General features: G+C 43.7%; 1 pseudogene; it reads right to left on the bottom strand.

Moving 5' to 3' along the window:
* LOC132591459 (steroidogenic factor 1-like) overlaps positions 1–15,701 on the bottom strand; it is a 68,846-nt pseudogene extending 53,145 nt beyond the window's left edge.
* Between the last annotated feature and the right edge of the window lie 4,838 nt (positions 15,702–20,539).

Here is a 20,539-nt window from a genome sequence, read left to right as displayed (position 1 = left end):
CCTCTCTTGCCTAAGCGTTCTGCTGGGCTGGCAAGTGAAGGAGACGCAGCTCCCTGCATTGGTTGCAGCCGCTGCCGCGCTCTGCCTCCCGGTAGGCTGCACTGCGATCGTCGGCGCCACGGGCTGGGAATAGCCCCTTCCCCCCTCCACACCCCCTACCCCCCCTGAGTTAGGAGTTGCTACTGAGACTCCTCCTGGGCCGGGAGAGGAAGTGCACCGACAGGAGCCAGTTCAGCCTCGGCGGGCAGAAGCCCGCAAAGGAGGAGTGGGGGCGGCGCCCAAAGGCGGTGGTCGTGGCTGCTGCAAGGAAGCTGCGTGGGGGCGTTTGCGCCGGATTGCCGGCGGCAGGAGTAGCCCAGCGGCAGTGACCCTTCCTCGCCGCCCCCCACCCCCGGCAATAGGAAAGGAGCTGCCTTGGGGGGTGGCACAGCTCTCCGCTCCCCCTGCGTGCATTGCACTCTCCGGGCATTGGCTGCTGTTTCCTTCTTTGCAATGTGCCCCCCCCCAGCCGCTCTCCCTTGCTGCCGCTGCCGAGAGAGGGGCGTTGAGGGCGGGGGAGCCGCTGCCGCCGTAGGGTCGCAACTGGGGGGGGGGTTCGCTCGCTTGCCTGCGCTGCGCCACCCCACCTTTTCCATCTTTTGCTCCCTTGCGATGGGGAGGCGGCGGTGGCAGCTTCTTCTTCTTCTTCGAGGGTCTCAGCTTGGCGGGGGGGTCCCCAGTATCCTCCCAGGCCACGGGGGGATGGCCCCCCAGGACTAGCAGACCTCTGAGCTCCTTCCCCATCCCAGATATATAGGGTGGGAACTGGCAAGGCTTTGGGGGGACCTGGAGGAGGGAAAGCGGGGCCCAAAGGGGTTTTTCAGGGGGATGGCTAGCCGTAAATGGATGGGAGCGGTGTTTTCAGAGCAGGGCCGTCTTAAGCATACCTGGCGCCCTGGCACCGTGGTGTGACGGATCCCTCTGGTGCCCCCACCCCGCCCCGTTTCCCGGCACGGCGGGCGCAGCTCACTGTGCGACTGCCGCCTGGAGGGCCGAAGTCCTGCGCAACCCAGCTTGGCCATAGGGCTGGCCCTGGGCCAGGGGGTGCTGCCCGCCCCCTGTTGCGATGCCCCTGTGCACGGCGGAGGCGGCCCCAGGCCCGCACGCCTCCGGAAAGCAGCCTGAAGCCGATGAACAGCTGAGAGGCGCGCCTGGGGTGGCCTCCGCCGTGCCTCTCAGCGGGCACAGTGGTGCCCCTGATGGCCTGGCGCCCCGCGCCACCAGACCCAGGCCTAGAGACGGCCCTGCTTCAGAACAGGGGAATTTTGTGAGAGAGAGTTTAGGGGGTTCATTTAGCGGCTGCAGCCGCCGCCGCCGAGTCGTTGGGCCCGCTGGCCCTGTAGCCCCACCCACATTCCCACTTTGTGGCCCCTCCCCTCCCATGCCTTGGCCCCGCCCCTGAACGACCATGGCTTGCCCCCCCCCCAGTTTTGATCCTGGGTACGCCCCTGCATCGTTTCCAGGCCTTTGACCATTTTGGTTGCCCTCTTCTGGACACGTTCCAGCTTGTCAGTATCCTTCTTGAACTGTGGTGCACAGAACTGGACACAGTACTCCAGGTGAGGTCTGACCAGAGCAGAATACAGTGGTACTATTACTTCCCTTGATCTAGATGCTATACTCCTATTGATGCAGCCCAGAATTGCACTGGCTTTGTGAGCTGCTGCATCACACTGTTGACTCATGTCAAGTTGGTGGTCTACCAAGACTCCTAGATCCTTTTCACATGTACTGCTCTCAAGCCAGGTCTCACCCATCCTTTCATATATATTTTTTGCCCAAGTTTGGTACATTTTACATTTTCCCCTGTTCAAATTCACCTTGTTTGCTTTGGCCCAGTTTTCTAATCTGTTGAGGTCATTTGGAAGTGTGATCCTGTCCTCTGGGGTATTAGCCACCCCTCCCCATTTGGTGTCCTCTGCAAACTTGATCAGGATGCCCTCAAGCCCCTCTCCCCTCCCGTGTGAACAAGCGAGGCGCCTGCGCAGGGTATTTGCTTCCCTAGTCGGGCCCACAGTTTTGTTGATAAAGATGTGGAAGAAATTGAACAAGTCGTCTATAAAGATGTTGAAGGGAAAATGTTTTCCTTCAACCAGGCATTCAGCCAATTAACATTTTGTGTCCTTTTCAAGGTGATTCTGGGAGGAGAGATGTTTGTGTGTTTGATAATTTACGCTTTATTATGTACAGCATGCCTGCCATGTGCCCTTTCATATTCTGCCTTCTGTAATCAACCTTCAGCCAGGATTCAAGAACCATAGGCAAAGGGGGAGGGAAGCAGTGCCGCCTTGCCACGCATTTGTTAATTCTGAATTTCAGATTGGTTGTGAGCCGCCCTGGGACTTTCTGTCGATGAAGAGGGAGCACTACATTGAATAATTCTAATTCTAACTCTGAAGTAATAATAATAATAATAATAATAATAATAATAATTTATTATTTATACCCCGCCCATCTGGCTGTGTTTCCCCAACCACTCTGGGCTGCTTCCAACTGACTATTTAAAAACAGTACAGCATCAAACATTTAAAACTTCCCAAAACAGTCTTCTAAAAGTAAAATAGTTGCTGATTGCCTTGACATCTGTTGGGAGGGCGTTTCACAAGGCGGGTGCCACTACCAAGAAGGCCCTCTGTCTGGTTCCCTGTAACCGCACTTCTTGCAATGAAGGAACCGCCAGAAGGCCCACGGGAGAGGGACCCCGGTGTCTGGGCTGAACGGTGGGGGTGGAGACGCTCCTTCAGGTATACAGGACGGAGGCCATTTAGGGCTTTCAAGATCAGTACCAACACTTTGAATTGTGCTCGAAAATGAACTGGGAGCCAATGGAGATCTTTCAAGACCAGTGCTATGTGGTCTCAGTGGCCGCTCCCAGTCACCAGTCTAGCGGCCGCATTCTGGATTAATTGTAGTTTCCGGGTCACCTTCAAAGGTAGCCCCACGTAGAGCGCATTGCAGTAGTCCAAGCGGGAGATAACCAGAGCATGCACCACTCTGGCGAGACAGTCTGTGGGCAGGTAGGGTCTCATCCTGCGTCCCAGACGCAGCTGCCCTGGACACAGAATGGACCTGCGCCTCCATGGACAGCTGTGAGTCCAAAATGACTCCCAAGCTGCGCACCTGGTCCTTCAGGGGCACAGTTACCCCATTCAGGACCAGGGAGTCCCCCACACCTGCCCGCCTCCTGTCCCCCACAAACAGTCCTTCTGTCTTGTCAGGATTCAGCCTCAATCCGTTAGCTGCCATCCATCCTCCAACCGCCTCCAGGCACTCACACTAAGGGAAGGAATTCACTTTTCCCAGCCAGAGAGTGAGACAGGGTGGGAGATTTTTCTTAAGACTACAGCACAAGGCACCCCCAAACTCCAGCTGCTTTGGGACGACAGCTCCCATGATCCCTGTCTAACAGGACCAGTGGTCAGGGATGATGGGAATTGTAGTCCCCAAGCAGCCGGAGGGATGTTTTGCCCTACAACTCCCACCATCCCTAGCTAACAGGACCAGTGCTCAGGTCAGTTTGGGGGTGGGCTTGAGGGCATCCTGAGCAAGTTTGCAGATGACACCAAATGGGGAGGGTGGCTAATACCCCAGAGGACAGGATCACACTTCCAAATGAGCTCAACAGATTCGACAACTGGGCCAAAGCAAACAAGATGGATTTAAACAGGGAGAAATGGAAAGTGCAAAAAAATGAAAGGGTGGGTGACACCTGGCTTGAGAGCAGTACATGTGAAAAGGATCTAGGAGTCTTGGTAAACCACAAACTTGACATGAGTCAGCAGTGTGATGCAGCAGCTAAAAAAGCCAATGCAATTCTGGGCTGCATCAAGAGGAGTATAGCATCTAGATCAAGGGAAGTAATAGTACCACTGTATTCTGCTCTGGTCAGACCTCACCTGGAGTACTGTGTCCTGTTCTGGGCACCACAGTTCAAGAAGGATACTGACAAACTGGAACGTGTCCAGAAGAGGGCAACCAAAATGGTCAAAGGCCTGGAAACGATGCCTTATGAGGAACGGCTTAGGGAGCTGGGTATGTTTAGCCTGGAGAAGAGAAGGTTAAGGGGTGATATGATAGCCATGTTCAAATATATGAAAGGATGTCATATGGAGGAGGGAGAAAGGTTGTTTTCTGCTGCTCCAGAGAAGCGGACACGGAGCATGCAAAGAAGGGGAAGGAACCTTTTACTTTGTCCCCAAGTAAAGAGCTTCTGGGACAAGATTTATAATGAGTTGAAGAAAGTGTTTAAAAACACGTTTGTTAAGAACCCAGAGGCTTTTTTACTTGGGATTACAAGAAAAGAACTGCCAAAGAAAGATGTTCCTTTTTTTCTGTATGCCACAACAGCAGCTAGAATTGTATTAGCAAAGAATTGGAAATCTGAAGAGATGCCTACAGTGGACGATTGGCAGATGAAGCTGATGGAATTTATGGAACTGTCTGAACTGACTGGGAGAATCCGGGACCAGGGAGAAGCATAAGTGGAAGAAGACTGGAAGAAATTTAAAATTTATTTAGAGAAGAATTATAAGATTAAAAATATTTAATAAAGGAAGTGGAAGTATAAAGTGGTTGTAGAAGCAAAATTGATTAATGGAGGATGATTTAAGATAAATGAAAAATAGGTAATGAGTTTTCAAGATCCAAACTATATTTTGATGTATTGGTAAAATGTCAGGAAAAAGGATCAAGAATAAGATTTATAATGAGTAAATTTGGAAAAAGAAGGTGAATAAGAATTAGAAAGTGTTGAATTAGTTATTAATAGAAACGTAGAAGGGAGGATAGGAGGAAGTCCATAGAGATAAAGAATTGTATTTGAGCAATATATGACTATGTAAAGTTAATTTCAATGTTATCCATGTTCAAATGTGCTTATGATTATGTATGGATTTGTTTTTTATTTTTGTTTTTTTGTTACATTTTTCTTTTTGTCTTTTGGCTCCAGAAAAAGAGGCACGCAGGCTCCTCCTCGGGCGCACAGAGTCCGCGAATCATAGATTTCCCCGCACATAAAAATATGCAAGGCGCTTTCTTGGAAAATCATTGCCATCCCACCCACACACCCAACTCTCCCCTAGGTTGTTTTCCGTAGGCTCTTTTTTTTTTAATTGGAGAAAAGAAAAAGATTAAAATCATCATACATACATACATTATCTTACATATACATTATCTTACACACAGGTGAAACTCGGAAAATTAGAATATCGTCAAAAAGTGCCTTTATTTCAGTAATGCGACTTAAAAGGTGAAACCAATCTATGAGATAGATGCGTGACATGCAAAGCGAGATATGTCCAGCCTTGATTTGTTGTCATTGTAATTATTTGTCGGTGGCGTCAATTATAAATGGGATGTCATTAATGGAATGTCATAGCCATGTTGATTTTTGTAGATTTTTGTAGGATTGCAACTATTTGTTTTATTACTGCGGAATTTCCAAAAGAAAGCATTTGTCAAAATTAAAAGGGAAAAATTAAATTAAATTAAAATTAAAATTAAAAAAAATAATAAGTTGCATTACTGAAATAAATGCACTTTTTGACGATATTCTCTTTTTCTGAGTTTCATTTTTTTACTTTTATTTATTTTTTTAGAGAAAAGAAAAATGTTGAAATCATTAGACATACATAATTATCTTACATACATCATTTCCTTGCTTGAACTAATCTTCATGCAATCAAAATTAAATACAAAACTACGGTAGAATGCATTTTCAGTTGATCGTCATCCCACTCCACCCCCCTCCACATGTGTCTGCCTTCCAATCACATAATCTGTAATAATAATAATAATAATAATAATAATAATAATAATAATAATAATAATGTTGTTTTTTAGTTGTTTAGTCATGTCCGACTCTTCGTGACTCCATGGACCATAGCACGCCAGGTACTATAATATATTATAAATATATTATTATTATTATTATTATTATATATTAAAATCCAATAATCTATTAAACACTATTAAACATTTGTTAACTTAAATCCATACATAATCTTTGGTAGATGTACAAGCTTAAATCCTTAAATCCCTGAACTTTGTAGCACCCTTGTTACACAAGTCAGGCACTGTTACAATAATAATAATAATAATAATAATAACAACAACAACAACAACAACAACAATAATAATAATAAATATTATTTGTACCCCGCCCATAGCACCCTTGTTACACAAGCCAGGCATTGTTACTATAATAATAATAATAATAGATATTATTTGTACCCCGCCCATTTGGGCGGCTTCCAACAGAGATTAAAATACATTCAAATATCACTTCCCTAAACATATTATTTCTCTATTAAAATCTTTTCCCTATCATTTCCTTTATACATCATTCTGATCTTCTTTCCCATTCGACATTTCACGACATCATTCTTTAACTGTTCCATCATGTGATTTAATTCATCCTCTACTCTCTTGTCGTCGGGGCTTCCCTTCATTGGATAGCAAATCCGGTTTCTCAAGATCATGTTTTATATATTCTTTCAAATGAGATGGAGAAACCTGATTTGCTATCAAATCAAAATGTAGCCTTATCAGCTAGTAAAGGGTCCTTTAGTTGCCCCAAGCAGGACAGAGATAGTCAAAACGACACCGGGGGTTCAGTTTCAGAGAAAGAGTTTTAATCTCTATATAGAGAGACTCCTGATGACAAGAGTAAAAAGGCACTTTTACATGAGGCTTTTATCCACTCCTTTGTGCTCTTCTCCCCCTCCCTGTAAATGTGCACACACAAGGGGGTCACGCACACAAGGGGGTCACTAGTACACGTCCTGTGCATAAACACATGCTGGCTTAGGCAGGGGTAACATAAACAGGGCTATAGGGGACAATGGTGATTTGCGCATCTTCCCCCCCCCCTTTTACATCATCTATGCGTATTGTCAATTACTGTCGAATTCATATCTCTGGCTGGCCCCGGTGCCCTTGGGTATGTTCCCTGTCTCTGGCAGCTAGGCATCATACCCTTTTGATAAGAGAATCCTTTTGTCAGGAATGTTTTCCTTTTGCAAGGCTGTTTTGTCTTCCTGCAGCGTCTCCTTCTCAAGGTTCTTACATCATTGGGGCCTCTGGCATAATGCAGAGTGTAAGGGTGTAATGGACTATGAGCCAGGCCCTGCTTTGGGATTCAAAAGTCAACTTTTTTTACTTGGTTCCCCTCTGAGCTTTGTACAGGTATAATACAACTAAGCTGCGTTCAATTCACATGGCCATCATCACCCTCTCCAAAAGCACTTGATAATATGAACTGCTAATTAATTGGAGAGCAAGTCCGGTTCTTCAAGGTCGTTTTTTAAATAGTCTTTCAAATTAGATGGAGAAACCCCATTTGCTATCAAATGAAGGCTCTTAAAAATATGAACTGCTAATTAATAGGATAGCAAATCCGGTTCTTCAAGATCGTTTTTTAAACAGTCTTCAAAATTAGATGGAGACACCGGATTTGCCATCAAATTAAGGCTTTTAATAATATGAAGTGCTAAGACTTGCGGGTCTCCAAAAGACGGGTCTCCTTTTTGGAATCTCCTTTTGAGAATGCCAGAGCGCAATGCGTTTCCGCGGACGCATTTCCTGATCCGAATCGCCGTCAAATCAGTCGGTTTCATTTTTATTCCAGAAACGTTTTATTCCTTCTCCGATCAGATTTCCAAATAATTCCCACCGCGCGCATTTTTCGGAAAGGGTTTTAGGGACGGAAAGGCCGCGCAGGGGAAGGATTTGACCACCCCCCCCCCATAGCGGTCAACTTTTCCCTTTTTCTCAGGGAAATCCCCTCATTCCGAATAGGATTCCTCGCGAGAAAAAGGAAAAAGTGGACAACTATGCGCCCCGGAACAGACCTCGGGAGCCTACCGCTCCTGAACGGGAGTGGTGATTTTGGGGCGCCGGATCAGGACCCCTTAAGACTCGCCATGCGTAAAAATCGGGAATCAGGACCCCTTAAAACTCGCCATGCGCAAAAACCGGGGTTCCAGCCAGGAGAAGCGAAAAACATTTGCAGTCCTCCTGCGGCCTCTAATTTAATTTATATCTAATTCAATAATAGGTTAAATTAATTATTATTAAATTAAATTAATGATTTGTATCTAATTTAATCATAGATAATTTGTATCTAATTGAATCATAGATAATATATATCTAATTTAATAATAGATAATGTATATCTAATTTAATAATAGATAATTTATATCTACTTTAATAATAGATAATTTATATCTAATTTAATCATAGGCTCTAAAAGATAACAAAGGATTAATAATAATAATGATAATAATGATAATAATAATAATGATAATAATAATAATAATAATAATAATAATAATAATAATATATTTATACCCCGCCCATCTGGCTGGGTTTCCCCAGCCACTCTGGGCGGCTTCCAACAGAAATATTAGAATACACTAATTTCTTAAACATTAAAAGCTTCCCTAAACAGGAAAGAGAAGGGGGGGGGCAAAGGAACTGAGGCCAGATTGTGGGTTCCTCAGAGGCGTGCCGGAGAAAATGAAGATGAGGGAAGGTCGAAATATGTACTGGATTTTCAACAGAATATGGGGAAAGGAGCTGGAATTAATGAAAGACTGTTCTGAAGCGCTGGGTTATCCAAAGTAATAATAATGATGATGATGATGATGATGATAATAATAATAATAATAATAATAATAATAATAATAATAATAATAATAATAATATTTTATTTATACCCCGCCCTCCCCAGTCAAAACCGGGCTCAGTTCCATGCAGACGGCTTGGCGCTTAAGGAAAAAAGGTGTTTAACAATAATTTGGGAGCTATTTGAATCAAGATAATTATTTATATAAATTATTTTCTATATGTAAATTATTTAAATTATTTAAATATTTAAATATTTATATTTATATATATATTTATATATTTATACCAGTAATTATTCATGACTGGACCTAATGGTAAGGGGTCCCTTTACCCTTTACCTTTATACATATAATTATGTTGCTAATATGAGTAGCGTGGCTTGATTGTAATGATTGCTTTCCCCCCCCCCCATTTATATTTATTGCAAATTTCCGTAAGTACGAACACCGACACACAACTACAGACAAATATACAAACACACCACCACAAATTCTATCCATCCATCTGGTTTTCCCTTATTACATGTCTTATTTCTTTCCATATATATATATATATAGCTGTCAAGTTCTCCCTTTTGTTTAAGGGACATTCCCTTCTGCTGAATAGACTTCCTCGCGAGAAAAGGGAAAACTTGGCAGCTATGTGTATATATTAAAAAATTAAGGATTAATTTTAATAATAATACTGAAGCAGTGATCGCTATTTCACATCACAATGAAGCAGCGACGGCCAGAATGATTCAAATTTTCTTTGCATCCTATTTTCTTTTCAAGCAGTGATAGCGACAATCATCCAGGTTTGGTTTGCATCCGCATTATTCCCTTTCCAATCCCGTTCTCGCCCTTTCGCCCTGCCAAGATTTGCAAACCCCACCCTAATTCAGATTTTCTTTTCTTTTTTTAACCATAATTTTTATTGTTTCTTCACGAGTAAACATAATCAAATATTCTTACATAATCACAACTTAAATTGAAAAATATATCCCTGATTATACCTTTTTAGGGATATCTCCTTTAATTACAACATATTTTACATTTGTTCTGCCGAACACGACTTCCCCTTTCTCCCATCCTTGGTTTTATTAATCGAATTTTTACGACTTGCGCTCATATAAAACAGATTCTTATTGGTGTTCTTACATCTTATCATCCTCTATGTAATCTCCATTATTTACAGATGCAGGTATCATGAAGTCACAAAAGATACAATTGGTGTTTCGCAGTGTGTTTTAAGATATTCCGTAAATTTTCCCCATTCTTTCTCGATTTTCTGATCTTTTTGGTCTCTTACTCTTCCAGTCAGTTTAGCTAGCTCTATATATTCTACCATTTTCTCTTTCCAGTCCGCTATTGATGGTACCATAGTGGATTTCCATTTCTGGGCTAGGAGCACCCTGGCTGCTGTGGTGGCATACATAAATATTCTTACATCTTCTTTTCTTATTTCTTTCCCAATTAAGCCCAACAAACATAATTCAGGTTTCTTTGGGAATGTGTATTTTAACAATCTTTTTAACTCATTATAAATCGCCTCCCAAAAAGGTTTAACTGTTTTGCATTGCCACCACATATGATATATTTCTCCAACCTCCTCCTTGCACTTCCAGCATTTCCTGTCCTGTTTCTTATAAATTCTCGCTAGCTTGACTGGGGTCAGATACCAACGGTACATAAGTTTCATAATGTTTTCTTTTAATATCGTACACGCGGTGAACTTGATATTAGAGTTCCATAGTTTTAACCAGAGATCAATTTCTATGTTGTGGCCGATGTCCCTTGCCCATTTGATCATGACATCTTTTATTTCTTCGTCCTTGGTATTCCATTCAAGAATAAATTCATACATTTTTGACAACATCTTTTTGTTTCCTTCCACAATTTCTATTTGAAATTTAGATTTCTCCCTTTCAAAGCCATTCCTCCTATTATCTTCCTTGAATAAATCTACAACCTGGTAGTACTGGAGCCAACTGGTCATTTTGGATTTTAATTGATCATAGGGTCTAATTTTCCAGCCTTCATCTGATCTTATTATTATGTCGCCATATGTTAACCAGTTAGTTTCCATATTTTTTTTCTTAACTGTCAAGGCTTCAGTTGGTGATAGCCACCAAGGGGTCTTTCTTTCTAGTAAGTTTTTATACCTTTCCCACACTTCATAAATAGGCTTTATGAATACGTGTGATAAAAATCCTTTGTGCACTTTTACCTTGTTATACCACCACCCGTACCTGTTCTTAAAGCCTTCCAGGTCTAGTAAATCAACATCTTTTAAAGCCATCCATTCCCTAGCCCAGACTAGACAGGCGGCCTCATAATATGTTTTTAAGTCTGGCAGGGCAAAGCCTCCCCGTTCTTTTTTGTCTATTAACAATTTGTGTTTTATCCTTGGGGGCTTTCCCTGCCATACAAATCTTGAAATCTTTCTCCTCCATTGATCGAGGCAGCCTGTCCCCTTAACCACCGGGAGTGTTTGGAAAAGGAAAAGCATCCTCGGGAGTAAATTCATCTTTATTGTGGCTATTTGGCCGCATAATGACAAATTTAGGTTTTTCCATCTTTCTAAATCCTTTTCTATATCCTTCCAAGTTGATTCATAGTTGTCATTAAATAAGTTAATATTTTTGGGTGATATCCATATCCCTAAATATTTTATTCTTTTGACTGCCTTAATACCATATTCGTTCTGTAGTTCCACTATCTCCTGTTTACTTAAATTTTTGACCAACATTTTAGTTTTTCCAGTGTTCAGCCTAAAGCCGGCAAGCGTACCGAATTCCTTTATTTCTTTTAGAGCTTCTTTAATACTGTCCTGCGGGTCCTCTAGCATTAGAACCAAGTCGTCCGCAAATGCTTTTTGTTTAAATTCTTTCTTCCCCAGTTTTATGCCCTTTATTGCTTTGTTTTCCCTTGTTTTTTTCATTAGTATTTCTAACACCGAGATAAATAATAAGGGTGACAAGGGGCACCCTTGTCTCGTGCCTTTTTCAATATTTAAGTCCTCGGTTAATACACTGTTTACTATAAGTTTGGCCTTTTGCTCGTTATAAATGGCTTTGATGCCATTCAAAAAAATTTCTCCTACGCCCAACATTTCCAAAGATTTTTGCATAAATTTCCATGATATATTGTCGAATGCCTTCTCGGCATCTACAAATATTAGGGCAGACTTCACATCTATCCTCATGTCTAAATACTCAATGACGTCTATAACCGTTCTTACATTATTTCTCATATGACGTCCTGGCAAAAATTCAGATTTTCTTTGCATCCTTTCCAATTACGTTCTGGCCCTTTCGCCCTGCCGCATTCTAATTCAGATTTTCTTTTCATCCAAATTATTTCCTTTCCAATCCCGTTCTCGTCCTGCCAAGATTTGCAAGCCCCGTCCCTTAAAAGAGGACCCTCAAATACGCACGTCCAGCGTCATGTATTATAAAATGTGCCACCATCATTTTTATTATTATTATTATTTTGCACCGACGCTTTTGCGCTGGGGTTTTTTAGGGCGCTACAGTTCAGACGCCCAATTTCCAATGCGGCATTTATTATGATAATCCCATTTTTTTGGGGGGGGTCTTTATTCAGTCAGCGCTATGCAGTTTTTTGGAGAGGGGGGAGCCTGCATTTATTTATTTTTCGACCCCCACAAACCAACGCTGCTGCCCTGAAACATTTTTTTGGGGGGTGTCCAATTCTGATCTCAGACCTCTCTTCCCTCTCTCCTTCCTAGGAAGAAGGCCACTAAGTTTAGGGAAGCATTTAAGGTTTAATTGTTGTTGAGTCGTTTAGAAGACATCTAAAGGCAGCCCTGTTTAGGGATGCTTTTAATGTCTAATCGAAAGGGGCTAATAATAATAATAATATATTAGTTACAGGTGAAACTCAGAAATATCTTATTAATCACATTCTTTTTTAAAAATATATATATATTTATTGTTATTATTTCCATAGAACATTACATTTGTAATTGAGGATTTTGTCCATTCATATAAATGAGAGGCTTTTAATGTTTAATATATTATTTTATTCTATTTTTCTGTTGGAAGCTGCCCAGAGCGGCTGGGCCCTGGGGAAACCCAGCCAGATGGGTGGGGTATAAATAATAAATTATTACTGTATTATTATTATTATTAGTAGTAGTAGTAGTAGTAGTAGTAGTAGTCGTGTCCGACTCTTCGTGACCCCCTGGACCAGGGCACGCCAGGCACTCTTGTCTTCCACTGCCTTCCGCAGTTTGGTCAGACTCATGTTGGTAGCTTCGAGAACACTGCCCAACCACCTCGTCCTCTGTCGTCCCCTTCTCCTGGTGCCCCCCCATCTTCCCCAACATCAGGGAGTCTTCTCTTCTCATGAGGTGGCCAAAGTCTTGGAGCATGTTGGTGGCTTCGAGAAAACTGTCCAACCATCTCGTCCTCTGTTGTCCCCTTCTCCTTGTGCCCTCCATCTTTCCCAACATCAGGGTCTTTTCCAGGGAGTCTTCTCTTCTCATGAGGGGGGCAAAGTCTTGGAGCCTCAGCTTCAGGATCTGTCCTTCCAGTGATCACTCAGAGCTGATTTCCTTCAGAATGGGGAGGTTGGATCTTCCTTGCAGTCCATGGGACTCTCAAGAATGGGACTCCTCCAGCACCAGAATCCAAAAGCATCCATTCTTCGGCTATCTTGATGTTTAATACATTATTGTATGTAATACAATCATCTATTAAACATTACATGTTGTTGTTTAGTCGTGTTGGCCACATAGCTGTCTAGTTTTCCCTTTTCTCTCGAGGAAGCCTATTTAGCATAAGGGAATTTCCCTTTAAAAAAGGGAGAACGTGACAGCTATGGAGGAGTCGGACACGACTAAACAACAACATGTAATGTTTAATAGATTATGGTATTTTAATATTCTGTGGAAGCCGCCCAGAGTGGCTGGGGAGACCTAGCCAGATGGGCGGGCTATACAGGTGAAACTCGGAAAATTAGAATATCGTTGAAAAGTGCATTTATTTCAGTAACGCAACTTAAAAGTGGAGGCTTGACAGGCATAGGTCAATAATGCTTTGATGGTGTTTCCTGCTTGGCAGGGGGTTGGACTGGATGGCCCTTGGGGTCTCTTCCAACTCTAGGATTCTAGGATTCTAAAAGGTGAAACCGATATATGAGATAGATGCGTGACATGCAAAGCAAGATATGCCAAGCCTTGATTTGTTGTAATTGTAATTATTTGCCAATTATTGTAATCATTTGTCAATTCTAAATGGAATGTCATTAAGGAAATGTAATAGGGATGTTTATTTTCGTATGATTGTAACTATCTGTTTCATTACTGCGGAATTTCCAAAAGAAAGCATTTGTCAAAAGAAAAAGAAAATAATAATAAGTTGCATTGCTGAAATCAAGGCACTTTTCGACGATATTCTAATTTTCTGAGTTTCACCTGCATATTGCCATGCCAAAAGAGAATGTGATTAGAGAATTTGTTAAATAATAATAATAATAATAATAATAATAATAATAATATAATTTATTATTTATACCCCGCCCATCTGGCTGGGTTTCCCCAGCCACTCTGGGCGGCTTCCAACAGAAGAATAAAATAATCGATTAACGATTAAAAGCCTCCCTAAATAGGGCTGCCTTCAGATGTCTTCTACAAATCTGGTAGCTCTTTTTCTCTTTGACATCTCTTTGACCATAAATATAATAATTAAAATATGCATATACATATGTATCTACAAACGGAATGGAATTGAAATATATGGTGATTTATATGAATGGACAAAATCCTCAATTCCAAATGTAATGTTCTATGGAAATTATATATATATCAGCTCCTTCCCCCTTCTTTCCATTATTCTTGGGTTGTGGTCCGAGATACTTTTCGATAGTATTTCTCTTCTTTTACATCTCATTAATAATAATAATAATAATAATAATAATTTATGATTTATACCCCGTCCATCTGGCTGGGCTTCCCCAGCCACTCTGGGCAGCTTCCAACAGAAGATAATTCTCTAGATGACCAAATTATTATTAGAGGTTGGGTGGCCATCTGTTATGGATGCCTTAGCTGAGATTCCTGCATTGCAGGGGGTTGGACTAGAACAGGCATCCCCAAACTGCGGACCTCCAGATGTTTTGGCCTATAATTCCCATGATCCCTAGCTAACAGGACCAGTGGTCGGGGAAGGTGGGAAATGTAGTCCAAAACATCTGGAGGGCCGATGTTTGGGGATGCCTGGACTAGAAGACCCTTGGGGGTACCTTCCAACTATCATTCTATGATTCAGTTCTCTTAGTTGAATTGAATTGTTTCTTTTATACCTGCGTTGATATTTTTGTTGTGAGCCCAGTCTTGACTGGGAAGGGCGGAGTATAAATAAAATTATTATTATTATTATTATTATTATTATTATTATTAGCCCCTTTCTCAGTTGCGCAAGGCACGGATCGCCGTCCCTCGACGCGTATTTGAAGGAGTGGGCATGCACACGAAAGCTCATATCAATGACAAACTTAGTTGGGCTCTAAGGTGGAAACTTGAACTCAGGACGCAAGGGTGAAACGTGCTTGGCAAACCCACACCGGGATCAACTCCCGCCTGGAAACCAGTGTCCCCACTGTGGAAGGACGTGGGGGTCCAGCATTTAGGGACCCATTGTTAGAACCCTGTTGATGGAAGACAATCCCTGTTTACCTATGGCAAACTTAGTTGGTCTCTAAGGTGCTACTGGAAGGATTTTTTATTTTTATTTTGACTGCGTTAGACCAACACGGCTACCTACCTGTAACTAATCCCTGCTAGGGAAGGTTTTAATCTTGAAGAAATGAGTGTCTTTTAATATTTCTGTTGGAAGCCGCCCAGAGTGGCCAGATGGGCGGGGTATAAAAAATAAATTATTATTATTATTATTACTCGGCTCCGAGGGATCGCCAAAGAAGAATCCTATTCATTTTGTCCCTTACCTTGCAACTCTCACAGGTGAGCAATCCGTAATGGTACCCGGACACTTTGTCGCCGCAGACCGGGCACAACTCGTCCAGCCGCCTTTATAGCTGTGTGCTCCGCTCGCTGCGTCTCTGGAGGGTGAGTGGGGGGGGGGTTGGGGGTGGAGGTGGGATAGGGGGCGGGCGGGAGTAAGAGGGAGGAGGGCGCTGGCGAGTGGAGAGGTAGGGCTCCGTTCTACCTCGGGTGAAGTACGCTTCAGGGTGAGCACTTTCAACTGGAACGGATTAATCCACTTTCCATGGCTTTCAGTGGGAAAGTGCGCTTCGGGTTAAGGACGCTTCTGGTTAAGTACGGACTTCCAGAACGAATTAAAGTCATACCTCGGGTTAAGGACGCTTCAGGTTGAGTACTCCATGGACCGTCTGGAACGGATTAATCCACTTTCCATTACTTTCGATGGGAAAGTTCGCTTCGAGTTAAGTACGCTTCGGTTTAGGACGGACTTCCGGAACTAATTAAAATCATACCTCGGGTTAAGTACGCTTCAGGTTGAGTACGCTGTGGACTTGTCTGGAACGGATTAATCCACTTTCCATTACTTTCAGTGGGAAAGTTTGCTTCAGGTTAAGTACGCTTCAGGTTGAGCACTTTCAATATAATCCGTCTGGAACGGATTAATCCACTTTCCATGACTTTCAGTGGGAAAGTTTGCTTCCGGTTAGGACGCTTCTGGTTGAGCACTTTCAATATAATCCGTCTGGAACGGATTAATCCACTTTCCATGACTTTCAGTGGGAAAGTTTGCTTCAGGTTAAGTACGCTTCAGGTTAAGTACGGACTTCCAGAACCAGTGACACTCATACTTTGGGTTAAGTACGCCTCAGGTTGAGTACTCCGCGGACGCGTCTGGAACGGATTAATCCACTTTCTATTACTTTCAGTGGGAAAGTTCGCTTCAGGTTAAGTACGCTTCAGTTGAAGTACTCCGCGGACCGTCTGGAACGGATCAATCCACGTTCCATTACTTTCAATGGGAAAGTTCGCTTCCGGTTAAGGACGCTTCAGGTTGAGCACTTTCAATATAATCCGTCTGGAATGGATTAATCCACTTTCCATTGCTTTCAATGGGAAAGTTCGCTTCGGGTTAAGGATGCTTCGGATTAAGTGCGGACTTCCAGAACCAGTTAAGTGCTTAACCTGAGGTATCGCTGTTCATTGATTATTGCCTTCATTTTATGGATCAATGGTCTCATTAGACAGTCAGATTTGTGTTAAATTGCTGTTTTAAGGGGTGTTTTCCATCTTCTGGAAAGGATTAATCCACTTTCCATCCCCCCCATACCTCCCTGCGCAGCCCCAAGACGAAACGTCCCGTCCTTATCATCAGCCCAGATGCAGACTGGCTTCCATGGACTGGTTGTGTCCCCGACGGGGCTACTCAGGAGTAGCAGCGGAGGCGAAAGGCTACAAGAAGCGAAAGCGAAGAAAGGATTGGGAAGGACCCAGCGCGCGCGCGAGGAAGGAAGGGCCCTTGGAGGGGTTGGTTCCCCGTCCCCCCACCCCCGTTGCCACGGGAACCCCCCCCAATCCCTCCTTCCATAGCAAAGCTTTTCACACACACACACACCCGACCCCGCGCAGCTAAGGCACCGTGGCTGTCCTGGTTTCACTCCAGATTGGAGCGACCCAAACTCTGCGCTCCTGGGAAAAACATGCGGCGGGGGGCATATGGGGGGGGGGGTTATTCAGCGGCCTTGACCTCCCCAATCCCTCTTTCCCTAGCAAAGCTTTTCCCGCCCTTCCGCAGCCCCAGCACCACTAAGACACCATTGCTGTCCTGTTTCCACTCCAGATTGGAGCGACCCAAACTCTGCGCTCCTGGGGAGAACATGGGGCGGGGGCATGGGCGTACCCAGGATCAAAACTAGGGGGGGCAAGGGGAGGGGCCAAGGCATGGAAGGGGAGGGGCCACAAAGTGGGCGGGAACGGCGAACTCGCGCTCCGCCGGGCTGTGCCCCTCCCTAGAAGCAGGGCTGGTGGGCGGAGGCGGAGCCCAGCGGAGCGCGAGTTCAGCGTTCCTGCCCGCCGCGCCGCGCTCTCTGGTTCCCCGCCGCGCTTGGCCTTGCCAGAGGGCGCGACGGGGAGCTGGAGGGAGGGCGCAGCGCGGCGGGCGGGAACGGCGAACTCGCGCTCCGCCGGGCTGTGCCCCTCCCTAGAAGCAGGGCTGGTGGGCGGAGGCGGAGCCCAGCCCAGCGGAGCGCGAGTTCAGCGTTCCCGCCCACCGTGCCGCGCTCCCTGGTTCCCCGCCGCGCTTGGCCTTGCCTGAGGGCGCGCCGGGGAGCTGGAGGGAGGGTGCGGCGCGGCGCGGCGGGAATGGCGAACTCGCACTCCGCCGGGCTGTGCTCCGCCTCTGCCCACCAGCCCTGCTTCTAAAGTAGGGCAGCTGCCCTAACTTGCCCCGTGGTGGGTACGCCCCTGGGCGGGGGGCATATAGGGGGTGTTCGGAGGCCTTCTCCTCTTGGGGGGCAAGAGTCTCCCTCCTGGATGGGTAGGTGCACGCGCGTGTGACGTCGACAGGGCCTCCCCAGCGGCGCTAGGGCACCGTTGCTGTCCTGGTTTCACTCCAGATTGGAGCGACCCAAACTCTGCGCTCCTCAGGAGGGGAGAACATAGGTCGGGGGGCACATGGGGGTATTTAGAGGCCTTCTCCTCTTGGGGGGCAAGAGTCTCCCTCCTGGATGCGTGGGTGGGTGGGTGCACGTGCGTGTGATGTCGAGCGCGTCTCCCCAGCACAGCTAAGGCACCGTGGCTGTTCTGGTTTCACTCCAGATTGGAGCGACCCAAACTCTGCGCTCCTGGGGAAAACATCGGACGGGGGGGGCATATGGGGGGTTATTCAGAGGCCTTCTCCTCTTGGGGGGCAAGTGTCTCCCTCCTGGCTGGATGGGTGGGTGCGTGCACGCACCCATGACGTCGCACCGGGCTTCCCCAGCGGCGGTGCGCTTCCCTCCTCAAGGTCAGCGCAAAGCGCGCAGAGGGAGATGCAGCGGTGATTCAGCCGGGAGTCTTTCCTGGATTAGAGAATTTGTTAAAACAGATTTGTAACGAATTGATGGGTCTATGGGCCGCAATAAAGATTGTCATTAATTTGTTAAACCATCAAAATTAAAATTAAAATATGTATATACATATGTATCTACAAATTGGAATGGAAATATATGATGATTTATAGGAATGGACAAAATCCTAAATTACAAATGTAATGATATATGGAAATAACAACAATAGTCGCACCTGAATTGGACAGATCTAAAAAAGCGGCAAAAAAAAAAACAATTAAAGCTTCCAAAAACCTTTTCAATTAATAGATTTGTTAAATCTTGAAGATGTATGGAGAGTTAGGAACCCATTTGAAAGAGATTACACTTATTATTCTTACCCAAATAACTCGGCTGGAAGAATTGACGCTATATGGACAACAAAAGACCTGACTTTTAAAGTAGATATGGCGGAAATTCAACCTAAGACCATTTCTGATCATAATGCAGTATATATAAGAATAAAAGGAGGAAGGAAAAAAAATAAAAGATGGAGATTGAATGAAGGGTTGCTTAAAAATGAGGAAATTTTGGAAAAGGCAAAAAGGACGCTAAAGGAATATTTTGAATTAAATTTAAACAAAGGAACGGATCAGAAAATAGTGTGGGATACTAGTAAAGCGGTTCTCCGTGGTTTTTTTATTCAACAAAATGTAATCCAAAGGAAACAAAAGGAAAAGAAAAAACAGGATCTATTGGAAGAAATTAGAAAAAAGGAAAAGGAAATATATCAACAACCAGAAAAAGAGGATTTAAAAAGAAATTCTTCAATCTCAGTTCTCAATGCTAATAAGTGAGGAAATTGAAAATAAAATCAAACTAATGAGACAAAACTTTTTCGAATTTGCCAATAAGCCAGGGAAATTATTAGCCTGGCAACTAAAAAAAAGGGAAGCTGAAAGAATTATTAATAGAATTAAACTAGAGGAAAAAATAATAACGGATCCAAATGAAATTGAGAATAAATTTCTAGAATTTTTCAAAACCCTATACAAAACAGAGGGGGAATCTATACAAGAAATTAAAAAATATTTGGAAAAACACTGTCTCCCCAAAATCCTCAAAGATCAGAAAGAATTGTTGAAAACACCAATAACAATCTATGAAGTCCAAAATGCTATTAAAGAAGCAAAAACTGGGAAAACTCCGGGGCCTGATGGCTTCTCTGCGGGCTATTATAAGAATTTTGAGGATATCTTAGCAGAACCATTGAAAGATATCATGAACAATATTATGATGGAGGGAGTTATGCCAGATACGTGGAAGGAAAGTTTCATATCGGTAATACCAAAACAGGGAACGGACCATCAGGTAATAGCAAACTATAGACCCATAGCGCTTCTCAATAATGATTATAAATTATTCGCATACATTTTAGCACAACGAACAAAAAAAGTCCTCTTGAAAGTCATTCATGACAATCAGGCGGGCTTTCTCCCGGGTAGGCGTATCTCCAATAATACTAGAAATATTGTAAATCTCTTGGAATACCTGGATATAAGGATAGATAAGCCGGCAATCTTTATAGCGGTGGATGCTGAAAAAGCTTTCGACCGAGTTTCATGGGATTTTATGAAAGGTCTACTTCATCAAATGGACTTTGGGGAGAGATACCTAAACGGAATAAACGCAATCTATACAACACAGAAAGCCAAAGTTATAATAAATGGGAACATAAGAGCTTTTGCGGATGATCTTATCATAACTGTTGAGGAACCCAGACAAAGTCTTATTAAACTTTTGGATCTAATAAAAGAATATAGTGCAGTTTCCGGATTTAGACTAAATTACCATAAAACTAAATTATTGGCAAAAAATATGACACCAGCGGAGAAAGAAGA

The sequence above is a fragment of the Zootoca vivipara genome, chromosome W, assembly GCF_963506605.1.
Source record: "Zootoca vivipara chromosome W, rZooViv1.1, whole genome shotgun sequence".
NCBI classification, from domain to species: domain Eukaryota; kingdom Metazoa; phylum Chordata; class Lepidosauria; order Squamata; family Lacertidae; genus Zootoca; species Zootoca vivipara.
The sequence above is the reverse complement of the archived record's forward strand: the minus strand, read 5'-3'. Positions and strand labels throughout refer to the sequence as shown.